Source organism: Amborella trichopoda, chromosome 4 (assembly GCF_054954075.1).
Source record: "Amborella trichopoda isolate Santa Cruz 75 chromosome 4, AtrichopodaSantaCruz75HAP2 v2.0, whole genome shotgun sequence".
Classification (NCBI taxonomy): Eukaryota; Viridiplantae; Streptophyta; class Magnoliopsida; order Amborellales; family Amborellaceae; genus Amborella; species Amborella trichopoda.
The window spans coordinates 4,765,869-4,779,860 of NC_142339.1; positions in this window are offsets into that span (position 1 = coordinate 4,765,869).

Here is a 13,992-nt window from a genome sequence, read left to right on the forward strand (position 1 = left end):
ATTTTAAAATAATAGAGGAAAATGTTAGTATTTTTAGTTTAAAAAATACTTGTCTGCATTTCAAAACAACAATATGGTAATGTGGTTTTTTCCCAAATTATTTTCTAAAGAGAGAAAGTTGTACAACAATATCGTAATGTGGTTTTTTCCCAAATTATTTTCTAAAGAGAGAAAGTTGTGGGTTTGAGTCCCACATTAAAGAGGAAAGGGTTAAATGAGCTGCCTTTAAGAGTAGGCATTTACATGCCTATTCCTCTTAGTACAATGTGAGAAAGATGATATATGTGCGGGCGGATTCGGATTTGGCTAGCCCAAACTCAACCCGAACCGTTGCCACACCAACCTTAGCTAAGTACCTAAGTTTTAGGTAAAATTCGTTTCTTCGAACTCCCCAAAACACATCCTCGTTGTAATCCGGTCAGCAACCGTTGATCAATGTTCTCCCTTTTATTACCTTCTTTAGTACAACAGGCATCATGAAAACATTCTTCCTTCCCTTCGATTCCCTTCGATTCAATATGTTTCTCCTCTCCCTGAATGACTCATCAGTTTAGATTCAATATTCAACACAGAGAAAGCGGGTAAGTACTCAATGAAGGCTGACAAGACGAATAAGGTGATTTTATTATCGGATATTATTAGGTTTGGTGATAGCCAAACCTATAATAGAATATGAATGTGATTAGATGGGATTGTCTATAATAAAAAAGAGATGCAGATAAAAAAAAATAAATATATTTTCAAGATTTTTATTCATCTACTCGATATCTCGAAGAAAGGAATGGTTAGTTGAAATTGAAAATAAAAATTCCTTCATTGAATCAGTATGCGAGTGAATCAGATTCAATTAGATAGTATCAACTATATCGAGCGAGAACTCCCATTTCTTATTGAAATAACCGATTAACTTGCTATCAGATATTTTTTATTTGGTAATATTTGTAGGCATATTTCCCTAAAGAAGAGAGAGAGGGTACGTAAGAGGGACAAATCAAGTGTGCAGAGGGTTAAGAATGTTAGATAGATAATAGGTTGAACTTGAACTAGTGTAGAAATTCTAACAAGGGAAAACAGAGAAAAATGTGAAAAATTGTGTGGTGTAATGGTTCAGTTGGTTATTACATTGGGTCCCCAAGATAGTGAAGGTCTTTTTACTGAATCCATGTTTTTTTTTTCGTATGTCAGTGGGGAGATTGACCCTACCTTTGATAGGAATTGAGTCTAGGACGTAGCGCTGCAAATCAACAAGTGCTAACCAAATAAGCTCGGGCTCTTTTCCTACGTTATTTGTTCTTAGACAGTGCAGCTTTCGGAATGCAAGATCTAGGTTTTGAATAACTCTAAATTTTGTTTTTTGTGCTTGTTAAAAATTATTATCTAGTGATTGAATATCTCCAAATACATTAAAAAAATAAAAAATGCAATACATGGGCCACATGCAATTCTTGGTTATTCATATCTTGTTGATTTGATTCCAATTTTTTTTTTTGGGTACATCAATGGGAAATACAGTTCTCTACCCGTTTTTAGAAATAATTAGCAGTTTTTTAATACGTCAGTGGGGATGAAAACCTAGATCGAAAGCTGAGGCTCAAAGTTGTGCTACCACCACGACCTCAACCCCATTCCCTTGATTTGATTTCATTGATCCCAACAAAAGGCACATGATCAGTTGGAATAGTCGAAAAATGGTTATATATTAAATAATCATAAGTTAGGTGTATTTTGAAAATTTTCCTGAAATTAGCATATTATTTTAGAGACTACATTTCAATAAGGACAAGAGTAAAGAAATATAAGGGTTTTGATAATAGGAAGACCATTTATGTCAATGAACCGCAGCCTTCAGATGTGAAATTTATGTGACTGAACCTTAGCCTTCAGGTTATTAGGGGGTAGCCATTATTTTGTAATAGATTGTGGGACCATGCTTTTTGAACTTGAAGCATAGGTAATAACACAACCAGTTCACGTCTGACGCCTAATGGAGATCGTACACTTTTGCTCTCAAAGTCCTAATGCTATTTTTTTTTTTTTTTATAAATCCCCCTTATTTTAATATGACAAAAGTAATGGTTCATCAAGCCATATATAAAAGCCATCATAAACCTCAAAATATTTCATATTTGACCATCTTGGTCGGGGGCTAGGCTTCATGTCAGTTGATAAAACTGACATCAATATATATAAAAAAAAACCGACATCGATTAATCCAATTAATTACATTGTATATGGTCTTTGTTTATTATTACATAAGGTTCTTGACTGCTACCAGCAATCCGCTTTCTGGACTAGGGCATCTTAGGGCAGCACGTATCCTACACCATATAAAGAAAAATATAGAATTAAGACCCCTTGTAAATGTTAAAATCACACACAAACATGTTTGGTGAATATATATATATATATATATATATATATATATATATATATATATATTTGTTTATTATTACATAAGGTTCTTGACTGCTACCAGCAATCCGCTTTCTGGACTAGGGCATCTTAGGGCAGCACGTATCCTGCACCATATAAAGAAAAATATAGAATTAAGACCCCTTGTAAATGTTAAAATCACACACAAACATGTTTGGTGAATATATATATATATATATATATATATAATCGTTGAAATTAGCTTGTATAAGAGAAAAAGAGAGGTGAAAAAAAAAGAAGAAAAAGCAAAGTATCGTAGAGTGGTGTTCATACGTCCACATTTGTATCCGACAGGTCGCTTCTTGAGGCCGCAACGCTTAGGGATGGTTATGGAAACAGCCGGTTTTATCCCGACTTGCTTGACAAGGGGTGACAAGAAGACAGAACAAATACAACCAGCAGAGGTCTTAGAAAAAATGTCTGCAGTTTGGTACAACAAGACCGCGGCGGCTTAACCGACGGGTTCTTTGCCGCATGCACGCATGACGTCAAGTTCCAAGCAAGGCTGAATATGGATGTGTTGCCACATGGTCCATCAGCATTAACACCAAGTAATATAGCATTTGAAAAGAGCAGATAGGAAATGGCAATGAACAGAGTCTTCATGTTTGAAGCCATTCTAATGAGCAACTAGGATTGTCTAAGGCCACACTGATTGTTTGGTTTTATGCTTCTTGTGTTAAGGGGAGGATTATGCTTGCGCTTTTATAGGGGAAACTGGGGTATTAATGGGGGGTGAAGTGATTAAGATTCATTATTTCCACAACACGATTTGATTATCTCAACAACACATTGCAGTTTTCCTTAACTAAATTAAGGCAAGGTTGTTTCATAAACCAGTAGAGGGATTTATCAAAAATAGTACTTGGGGTATTTTTCCTAGGGAATCTATGTCACCTTACTCACGTATAAACTATATATGAGTCCACTTCTCAGCCATTTAATCTGAATAGACTGCTAGGATTGCTCATGTCATAATGTCATGGCAAATAACGTTTGAATTTTCATTTTTTTTCATCCAAGATTTTTTTGTTAAATTTAGGGTGTGCCATCTTCTTATTGTGGTGCCCCTAGCAAAAAAATTTTAAAAATAATTTTCTTAAAAATAAATGACCAAAAAGTCCAGAAACATTTTATGAGTATTCTAGTAATTTTTCATCAATGGAGATTTTTTTTTTTTTTTTATCATGTGTGCCCCTATCATTTTTGTGCTCACCCCAAATTTCGATGCTGAATAATTTATAGAACAAAAGATTAAAAAATAAAATATTTTGAGCCATCGGATTATGATCAGACGCTCAAGAGTCAAAATTGCAACATTTGTGCAAGTCATCCCAACCATCTACATAAATTTGACAGCCGAGAGTAGGTTTCACATATGCTCTATATATGTAAACCTTTCTCATTTTTCCTAGGGGAACTATACGATATGACCACTTTCCTTGAGTTCACAGGTTATCTTTAAGGTGTCAGCAAGTTGGATCGACTCATATTCGACCAACGAGTCAGGTCCACATCAAATGGGATTGTATAAGACCATTTATCTTTGTTACAAGGGGCAATTGTTCCTAGCCATTGGATGTCAAAATGGATGGCTTGATATGTGACCTCCTTGTATTGAAAGTAGATAGTCTCTTTATATATATATATATATATATATATATATATATATATATATATATATATATATATATATATATATATCGTGTAGTGTCAACCTAGATCCAACCTTGGTAGATCAGGGTTGGACCTGATCTAACTAAAAAAATCACCAAATATATATATATATATATATATATATATATATATATATATATATATATATATATATATATATATATATATATATATATATATATATCGTGTAGTGTCAACCTAGATCCAACCTTGGTAGATCAGGGCTGGATCTGATCTAACTAAAAAAATCACCAAAAAGAAAAAATGAGCCTTGAAGTTGTACCAAAATCCCGCCTTAGGAATCTTCATCGCGGCGCAATCACCAAGCCTAACCCCTTTTTTTTTTTTTCAACAATACCAAGCCCAGTTTTTATAATCAAAATTGTGGGGCTAAGTGTATGTAATTGTGGGGCTAAGGGTATGTTAGTTTATGTACAAGGTTTAAGAAATTTTATCTTAGACTTTAAGCTATGTCAGTCGCACAACCCAAACCATCCTATTTCAACCTATAACGAGCGGTAATTATAACATTCTTGTACCAAAAACAAATCATATACAGTATACAGCCTCTCTCCTTCAATTACATCGTTGCAAAACAAGACATGCATGAAATGTCCGCAGAAAATATGGAAGAACTAAATTTTGGAGATCCTAAAGGCCAAAACTAAAAATATAATCAACAGCTTTGATTTATGCTTTTCTGGTATAGTGGATCCACAGCTCTTTTCTTGCTTGATTATTTGAAAAAGCAAAATTCCTTTCCTAAAAAAAAATCCAATTACTAAAGAAAGGAAACTTGCTTCAAACAAGAAAGGAAAAAGAAGTAGAAAAATGTTTACAAACCAAGAACGCTCTTGCAAAAATTTTCATCAAATCCTCCAAATTATTGGGCCTCTAATAGGTAAGGCAAAAGTTTATATAAGTGTGAGGCGGTAAGCAATCAAATTAGGGGGCACTTCAATAATTTCATTAGAAGAGGTTGCTTTGATGACCAAATATCCTCAAATTGATCATCTCGACCTCTAGATGCATGGACATGGGAAAAAAAATAGATTTCAAGCATTGGAAATAGTGCATCTTGTAATGCATTTTTGGACCGTCAATTTTCAAGGTTTCAAAATTTCATAATTCTACTCAATCTACACTATTTTTAAAACTTTAAATATATAATTAGAGATGAAAATATCTTTTACAGCTATTAGAAATATTTCCAGAATTAAAATCACAACTCCTGCATTAAAGCAAAAATTGGGCAAATCACGAACTCCACCAAACACGTGCATAGGCTAAAGGCACGCTTTGCACTTTGTATTTTTTTTTGTTCTATAGTCTAAATCATGGTCTTTAGCAACACCATGTATAGTATTTCAAGAGAGTAGACAAAATCTACACGTGCAAAGGTTAAGGATGCCTGTGTGTGACGTGCGCCCTTGCTCCCCACATGTGCAAGCGCATATGTGCCCCGCAATCTCCTCTCCCCTTTGTTCTATGAACACATAGCAGAGAGCATTTCACCTTGTGAATGACTCCCTCTCATCCGCTCACAAAGGTGGGACTAAAGGTTCCACTTATGTTACACTTTGGTTTCTTCAAGAATCTTAAACAAGTTATGCGGAGCCGGGTTGGGCCGAACTGAGCAGGCATTGGCACTATCCCGGCACTCGGGCCATAGTTTGTATATCATGCCGCACTTTCCTTATACCCAGTCAGCTACAGTTGACAATATTTTTGCTTTCAATCCCTTCTTTAGTACATGCATCCTGAAAATATTATTCCCTTCATTCCCTATAGTTCAATAGGTACCTCTCTTCTCCCTCTAGGACTCCTCTATTTGGATTGAACATTCAGCAAAGAGGAAGGGGGTAAGTTAGATAAAGAGGACAACATAAGAGAGAGCCAGTTGGTGGTACTGGTTAGAGCCCTAGGTGCATAATGGGTCAAACTTGGACTAGTGTATAAGTATTAGCAAGGAACCAAATAATTTTAATTGCTTTGTATAGAGGCGATATGCATTTCTTTGCTATTGCAGTTGTAACATGTAGACCAGTGTAGGAAGGCACGACTTCACCCCCATAACCCGGCCCTGGGTAACTAGGACCGAGTCGGAGTGACTCAGCCAGAGTTGGGAAGGTCTTGTCCAGGCCAAAAAATGTTAGAAAATAAAAAAAAATACAATAAAAATCCAAAAATATATAAAAAATTAATATAATGTAAAATTAAACAAATCACATCTAATGATGTTAAAAAGATAGAGAAAAATAGATTTTGAAAAAAATCAATGTGTGACTAGAGGTATTTTAAAAATAATTAAAAAATAAAGAAAAATGTTAAAATAAGTAATCATTCTCAAAACACTTCCCAATCTTTGTCAAAATTATAGAAAACACAAAAAATATATTGCCAATAAATTTCTTACTTTTTTGAATTTTTATAATATTCTTGAATTTTTATAAAAGTTTTTTATTTATTTTTTTTAAGATTTTGAGCTTGACTACCAAACTTGGAATGCTCAGCCTCGTTCGGGTTGGCTTGCCCAAGCAATCAAACATCAATGCAGGCACCATATTTTGACTAAAGAAGTAATTTGGTGCCTGAATCCTAACCTAAACCAAAGTTTCTTAAGTAACCCAGAACCTTAAACCCACAAAAATACCCTAATTTCACCCATGATCCTGATGTAGATTACACTCAGTGGGATGGTCCAAATCACCATAATCCTATTTTCCATGTTCCAAGTGCCACACCCAATTTGTGAAATGCCAAAGAAACCCCAACCTTAGAAAACCTACCTAGTTAGCTTAAATTACTAGGAAAAGTTTCTTAATTAGCCTCTACAACGATGACCTAGCCAATTAGGCTAAGCTACAAATAAAAACTTCCTAATTTGCCTTAAACGTAGATTAAGAATCCATCAACATCATTAGGCTCCTAATCACGCTCCTAATCACACTCTAATTACCCATTATAGCATCCTAATAACCCCAATTGCAATAATCCAATTTCACCAGAGTTAAAAAAATAAAAAAAAATGAAGAAATTGGAGGAATCCACATTTAAGCCCTTGAATACCCTCTAAAATGGCCTAAGACTCAGCCCAAGTGGTCAAATAGGACAGGTGGCCCTTGTCATGGCCCATCACACACCAATATGTGTAGGGCATCCCTAATGAGATGCAATGTGTCCTTGTGTGATTACGGCCCAGATTCAATGTATCCTACTGACACTTCAAACAAAGATAACTCTCTAATTTATCTGAAAAGATGGACTGGGGCCTTTCCAGCCTTAGAAACCTGATAACGCTAGGGTATCCTGACGTCCAATAACCTTAGCCTAACCTCTTTAGACCAAACCAATACCAAATGTGGGCCTCAGAATGACCCTATATTGAACGGGGTTTTCTACCCTTCAAAGCTCTAAATTCTATACGAAACTCATTCAAAACATCAGATCTCTGGTTTCTTTTCTCATTTTACTATGCTTCTTTCTATACTCACAAACCTTTGTATGCTTTCAAATTCGAATTCTTGAAATATTTTCTTTATTTTGGTTTAGGCGAACCATACCAGGGTTGTCCAGCGGCGCATTGGAAAAGATGATATATAAGTGGATTCCATGTGAACCGTAATTTGACAAAATCAATTTTTTATGCTTTTTCTGTATGTTCCAAATTCAATCTCATATGAGCACAAAGCAAGGTGGATGAGGTCTCGAATACCCTTACCCCAGATTTTGGTCTAAACAAACTTTTATTTTCTCTTCAGAAATTTGATTTAGTTTAAGCACAAAACCAGAGTATGGATAGCATCTACTCTTCTTGCCCAATTTTGGCTACAGACATGATGACATATGGTTTTTTTGAAATCCAAGTGATAATATTGTATACTAACCCTATTATAAAATTTAAAAAACTGTTGCATTGTCTACAAAGAGACCATATATCTTTTGTACATAGAAGTCACAATCATTTCAACTCATTAGATGTCAAATAGGATAGCTTTCACAAAAGTCCGAGATTTATTATTATTATTATTATTTTGTGTCTATTCAATCATACTCTTACAATCACCCATTTTAAATTTTAAAAGACAAGAATGATTGCTTTTGATAAAACGATCCACCGGAGGACCATAAAATATCATGCACAAGTATATTTTAAGGTCATTCATGCAACATAGGGTTAGCTCCCTAAGCTTTTTCTAAGCCCTAGGGACCACCTGTTGTGCACGCCTTGTGATTTCATTTCATCTCTCACTACTACATGAGTGATTGAACATCTTTTTAACAAGGACCATGCCTCTCGACAAATAATAATTGATCGAGGATCCTTTAGGTCATTTACGACGCTTTTTAGTGATTAAGTGATATTTAACCATCAATTAATCTTCCTAAATGAGACCATAACAAAACAAATAATCCTAATCTTGTTGTATCCATACTATAGAAACGTGTCAACTCAGTGGAGAAAACTACAGAAGGTCAATGGAGAAAACTACAGAAGGTCAAGGATAAGAGAAAAAGAACAGAAGCACTGTCAAAAAAGAAAGAATGTGTTCCCATTTGTGACATACTGTTACATGGTACATATTCTTTATCGATTATTACATAGGCTTGCACAAACAGTGTTGACTGCCACAAACGATCCTCTTTCTGGGGTAGGGAATCTTAGGGCACCACGTATCCTGCACAATATATTGAGAAAAATATATGAATGATAAAATGATATATATATATATATATATATATATTCTATTTATTATTGTAAACCACCGCAAGCCTCCATAGAACGTCAAAACAGTTGAAATTTGAGCTAAAGATCACTTTTATTCTATTTACTTAAAATAAAGATGCACCAAAGACACTTCCTTTAAGTTTCAGGTCACACAAAATCTCTGTAGCCGGTGATGTGGCAGCAGGAGCCAATGTACAATTTGGTCCTGCTGGTCCATCATCTTTTATAACCCCACCAAATGCTTTTATTTTTTGTTCACAATGGAAACACTAGTTCCCCATTTCTTTAATTCTCTAACTCCATGTTTGGTGGATTATTAAATATGCAGTAGTTCAAATTAGCTTCTATACGAGTAAAAGAGAGGAAGGGAAAATAATAATAGTAATAAGAAGAAAAAGCAAAGCATCATAGAGTGGTGTTCTTACGTCCACATTTGTATCCGACTGGTCGCTTCTTGAGGCCGCAACGCTTAGGGATGGGTATGGCCACGGCCACGGCCGGGTTTATCCCGACTTGCCTGGCAAGAGGTGACAAGAAGATGGAACAAATACAACCAGCAGAGGTCTTAGAAAAAATGTCCGCAGTTTTGGTACAACAGGACCGCATCCACGCCTGACGTCAGGCCCCAGCCCATGCTGAATATGGATGTGTTGCCACGTGGTCCATCACCACTAACACCAAGTAATATGATATAGCATTTGAAAAGAGCAGATAGGAAATGGCAATGAAGAGAGTCTTCATGTTTGATGCCATTCTAATGAGCAACTACGGTTGTCTGAGGCCACACAGTTTGTTTGGTTTTATGCTCGTTGTGTTAAGGGGGGATTATGCATGCGCTTTTATAGGGAAACTGGGGTATTAATGGGTGGTGAAAAGTTTAAGATGGGCGTCGTTCATTATTTCCACAACACGTTTTGATTATCTCCATAACACGCATTGCGGTTTTGCTTTTCTAAAAGAAGGCAAGGTCGTTTCATAAACCAGCAAGGGATTGTTCAAAAATAGTTTTTGGGGTATTTTTCTGGGGAAACTTTCGGTGTCACCTTCCTCACATGTAAATTATATATGACTCCATTTCTCAGCTGTTCGATCTTAATGGGCGGCTAGGATTGCTCTTGTCATACTATCATGCCAAATAATGTTTGATTTTTAACTTTTTCTAACAAAGCTTTTTTAAGGGAAATTTTGGGTGTCCCATCTTCTTATTTTGGCACATCTAGCAAAATTTTTAAAAAGTGTGATTTACGTACAGACCCTAAAATTTTACGAAAAATACGAAATGCCCCACTTATATGCAGAAATTACAAAGAATGTATGTTAACCTACTTTTTTTTCCAAAACTGCCCCTCTATTAACTAGAATTTTGATTTTTTTGGTTTTTTTGTTAGTAGGGTAGTACCTTTAAGCTTGTGGTACTGCTCTACTAACGAAAAAAAAAATCAAAATGAAAAGTTGGGTTAACCATGGGGTAATTTTGGAAAAAATAAAAAAGGCGGGTTGATCGACCTTCTTTGTAATTTTCGCATATAAGTAGAGCATTTTGTATTTTACCTAAAATTTTAGGGTCCGTACATAAATCACTCTTAAAAAAACATTTCTCTTAAAAATAAATTACCAAAATGCCCCTAAAACTTTTATGGGTATTCTAATAATTTTTTGCCAAAGGAAATATTTTTTTAACTATTATTTTTATCGTGTGTGCCCTCTTTCATTTTTGTGCATGCCCCAACATGTGCATGCCTCAAATTTCGGTGCAGAATGATTTATAGAACAAAAGAGTAAAAATAATATACTATAAGTCGTCGGATTAAAATCCGATGCTCAAGAGCTAAATTGTGACATTATGATTCAAGTCATCCCAACCATCTAGTCAAATTTGATGGCTGAGAATAGGTGTCACATATGCTCTATATATGTAAATTTGGTCACATGTAACGCTTTCTCCTTTTTCCCAAGGGAACTATACGATAAGACCACTTTCCTTGTGTTCACAAGTTATCTTTCAGGTGTCAATAGGTTAGATCGACTTATACCCATCGAGTCAAGTCCGTATCAAATGGGATAGTGTAAGACCATTTATCTTTGTTACAAAGAGGTTACAATTACTCTAAGCCATTGGATGTCAAACTGGATTATTTGGATGCATTAGAAACTTTGAGATTCTTTTTTGCTCATTAATTTTGAGTCTAGTCAATAGCATGCTCACAACCTCCCGATTTAAAATTTGCCGGACAAGAGTGATATGTGACCTACTTGTATTAAAAGTAAATAGTCTCTTTGTATACTTTTCTATATCAAATTATAAATATAAGATATATATATTATGTAGTATATAACATAATTGGGATAAAACTCAGATGATGATGACTATATAATATATAAATATATTTATACTATAAAATACAATGCATATATTCTATATATATGAATATAACGGGCAACCTTGGAGGTCAAGGCTGAACCTAAAAAAAAAAAAAACACCAAAAAAGAAAAGAAGAGTCGAGAACTATCTAAATTCCGACTCAGGTCTCCTCATCGTGGTGCAATCACCACGCGTAGCCTTTTTTTTTTTTTTACCGAGCCCAGCCTTTATAAGTAAAATTGTAGGGCTAAGGTGTGTTATTTATGTACAAGGTTCAAAAAAAAAAATTCTCTTGGACTTTAAACTATGTCAGTGGCACACCCTAAACTATCCAATTTCAACCGGTAATTATAACCTTATCGTGCCAAAAACAAATAAGATTAAAATATACAGCCTATCTCCTTTCCTTGCATCATTGAAAAACAACACTTATGCATGAGATGCCCAAAGAAAACATGAAAGAACTAAAGTTTGGACATCCTAAAGGCTAAAACTGAAAATATAATTAACGGGTCTGATTCATGCTTTTCTGGTATAGTGGATCTACAGTTATTTACTTGTTTGATTATTACAAAAAGCAAAATTCTTTTCCTAAAAGGATCCAATAACCAAAGAAAGGAAACTTGCTCCAAACAAGAAAAGAAAAGAAATTGAAAATGTCTACAACCAAGACCACTCAATGCTAAACTTTTGGTGAAATCCACCAAATTATTGGGCCTCTAGTAGGAAATCCCAAGCAAATTTAGGTTTGAGCTTCTTTTAAAATTTTGAGGAGACAATTAAAGTTCCTAATGTGTGGGATTGGTATTATGAGATATTAATAGAGAGGCATGTATATTGCCAAAAATAATGATCTAAAACTAAGTGGGCGAGAGAAGTGAAGGAAAAAATCAAGTTAGGATGAGAGAGAGAGAGAGAACCATCTCTATGGGAGTCTTGAATTGATTGTAAGTGAGATAAATAAACTGGATTAGCTTGAATCAGCTCCAGTGACGGGATTTATGTAATGGTGGCTATGTACTTGGAACCGACAATCGACTCAAATTTGGGTGTGGTCTAAAATTTGGAGCCAGCACAGGTTCAAATATTGGACCCAAACACTCTTTGGATTCGAGTCCGGGGACCTGATCCAAATAGTGTTATTATTTAAATAACATTTAATATATAATATTTTTAAATTATCATATTTAAATAACATATGTATATATTTAATATAATATTTAAATATGTATTTTTTTTTTTTTAAGTCGGATCCAGTCCGGTCATGCGAGTCCCATAACGTTTTTTTCAGGTCCGGGAACCGACCATTTGCCGCCCTTGTTTTTATGTATTTGAGAGAGATTCCCCTCGACCGATCACCCAACCATAGAATGGCAGGCGGGAACGTTTGAAATGGAAGTAAATAAAGATGAGACAATGATTCTAATTGCGAAGAAACCCAGAAGAATGCATGCATTAACTCCCTCGGCCAAAGAGTCACTAGATGATAATTTTTAAGAAGCAGAAAAAACAATATATTTAGAATTTTTCAACACCAAGATCTTGCCTTCCAAAATTTGCACGGTCCAATATTCATCATGGAACATTAGTTTTCTATCTGTTTTTGAGTGAGTTAAAAAGAAGATATCCCCTAATTTGGGGTTCTTAATATAGTCCTAGCTTCGATTTTTACCCAAGGAAGCAAATAGATAATATGCTGGGGCAACATCAAATCTGTTCACAAAACATAGATAAAAAATAAAAACATAGCCTAGCCTGACGCCGTGTTTATAAATGAATAAAACAAAACTGATTTTTTCCATTGCAAAAAAGAACCGCAAGTTGCCGGGTATGTTGAAAATTTGTGGGTTAATTGGTTAAAATTTTACTGCAGCATACATTAATCCAATTCAAAGAGGAAGAGAGAGAGATAGAAATAAAAATTAAAGTCAATTCACTATTTTACAACTTTACAATAAGTCGATTGTGCTACATCATGAAGTAAAGAAAGAGAAAGAAAATCAAAAAATCTAGAATGTCAAATGGTTGCTTCTGAAAAATTACAGTTTTTTTAGCAAGGACATCAACTACCATATTAGCCTCGCGAAAAATATCACAAATCGATCATGAACAGTTGAGTTTATATTGGCAGTTATAGAGATTGTGCGAAGCGCCCATGGAGATTTACCGCGACCACGTGTGGCCGGTATAAGAAGTGAGGAGTTACTTTCAATTTGAAGGGGAAAACGATCCATTTGGATAGCCAAATAGACTCCCACTTCCTGGGCATGGAATTCGGCATGCAACACCAAGGGAAAATAGACTCCCACTTCCGGGGCATGGAATTCGGCATGCAACACCAAGGGAAAATAGACTCCCACTTCCGGGGCATGGAATTCGGCATGCGACACCAAAGGAAATGGCGAAGGCAGCAAAGAAAGACCCATCATCCTTTCCTTTCGAATGACTCCCCCATAGCCTGCTATTCCTAGATTATGAGGAAAAGACCCCTCAAGTTTTAACTTGAAGTACTTAGGTGTTATTAATAATATATATATATATATATATATATATATATATATAATGTATTTTATATATATATATATATATATATATATATATATATATATATATATATATATATATATATATATATATATATATATATATATATATATATATAAAATACATTATATTATATATTTATATTTATATTGTTAATATATATTTATTATCAAATAAGTACCCAGAACTTTTTTAACTTTCCAGCAGGTTATCAAACACAGTACCTGGAACTTATTTAAACCTTCCA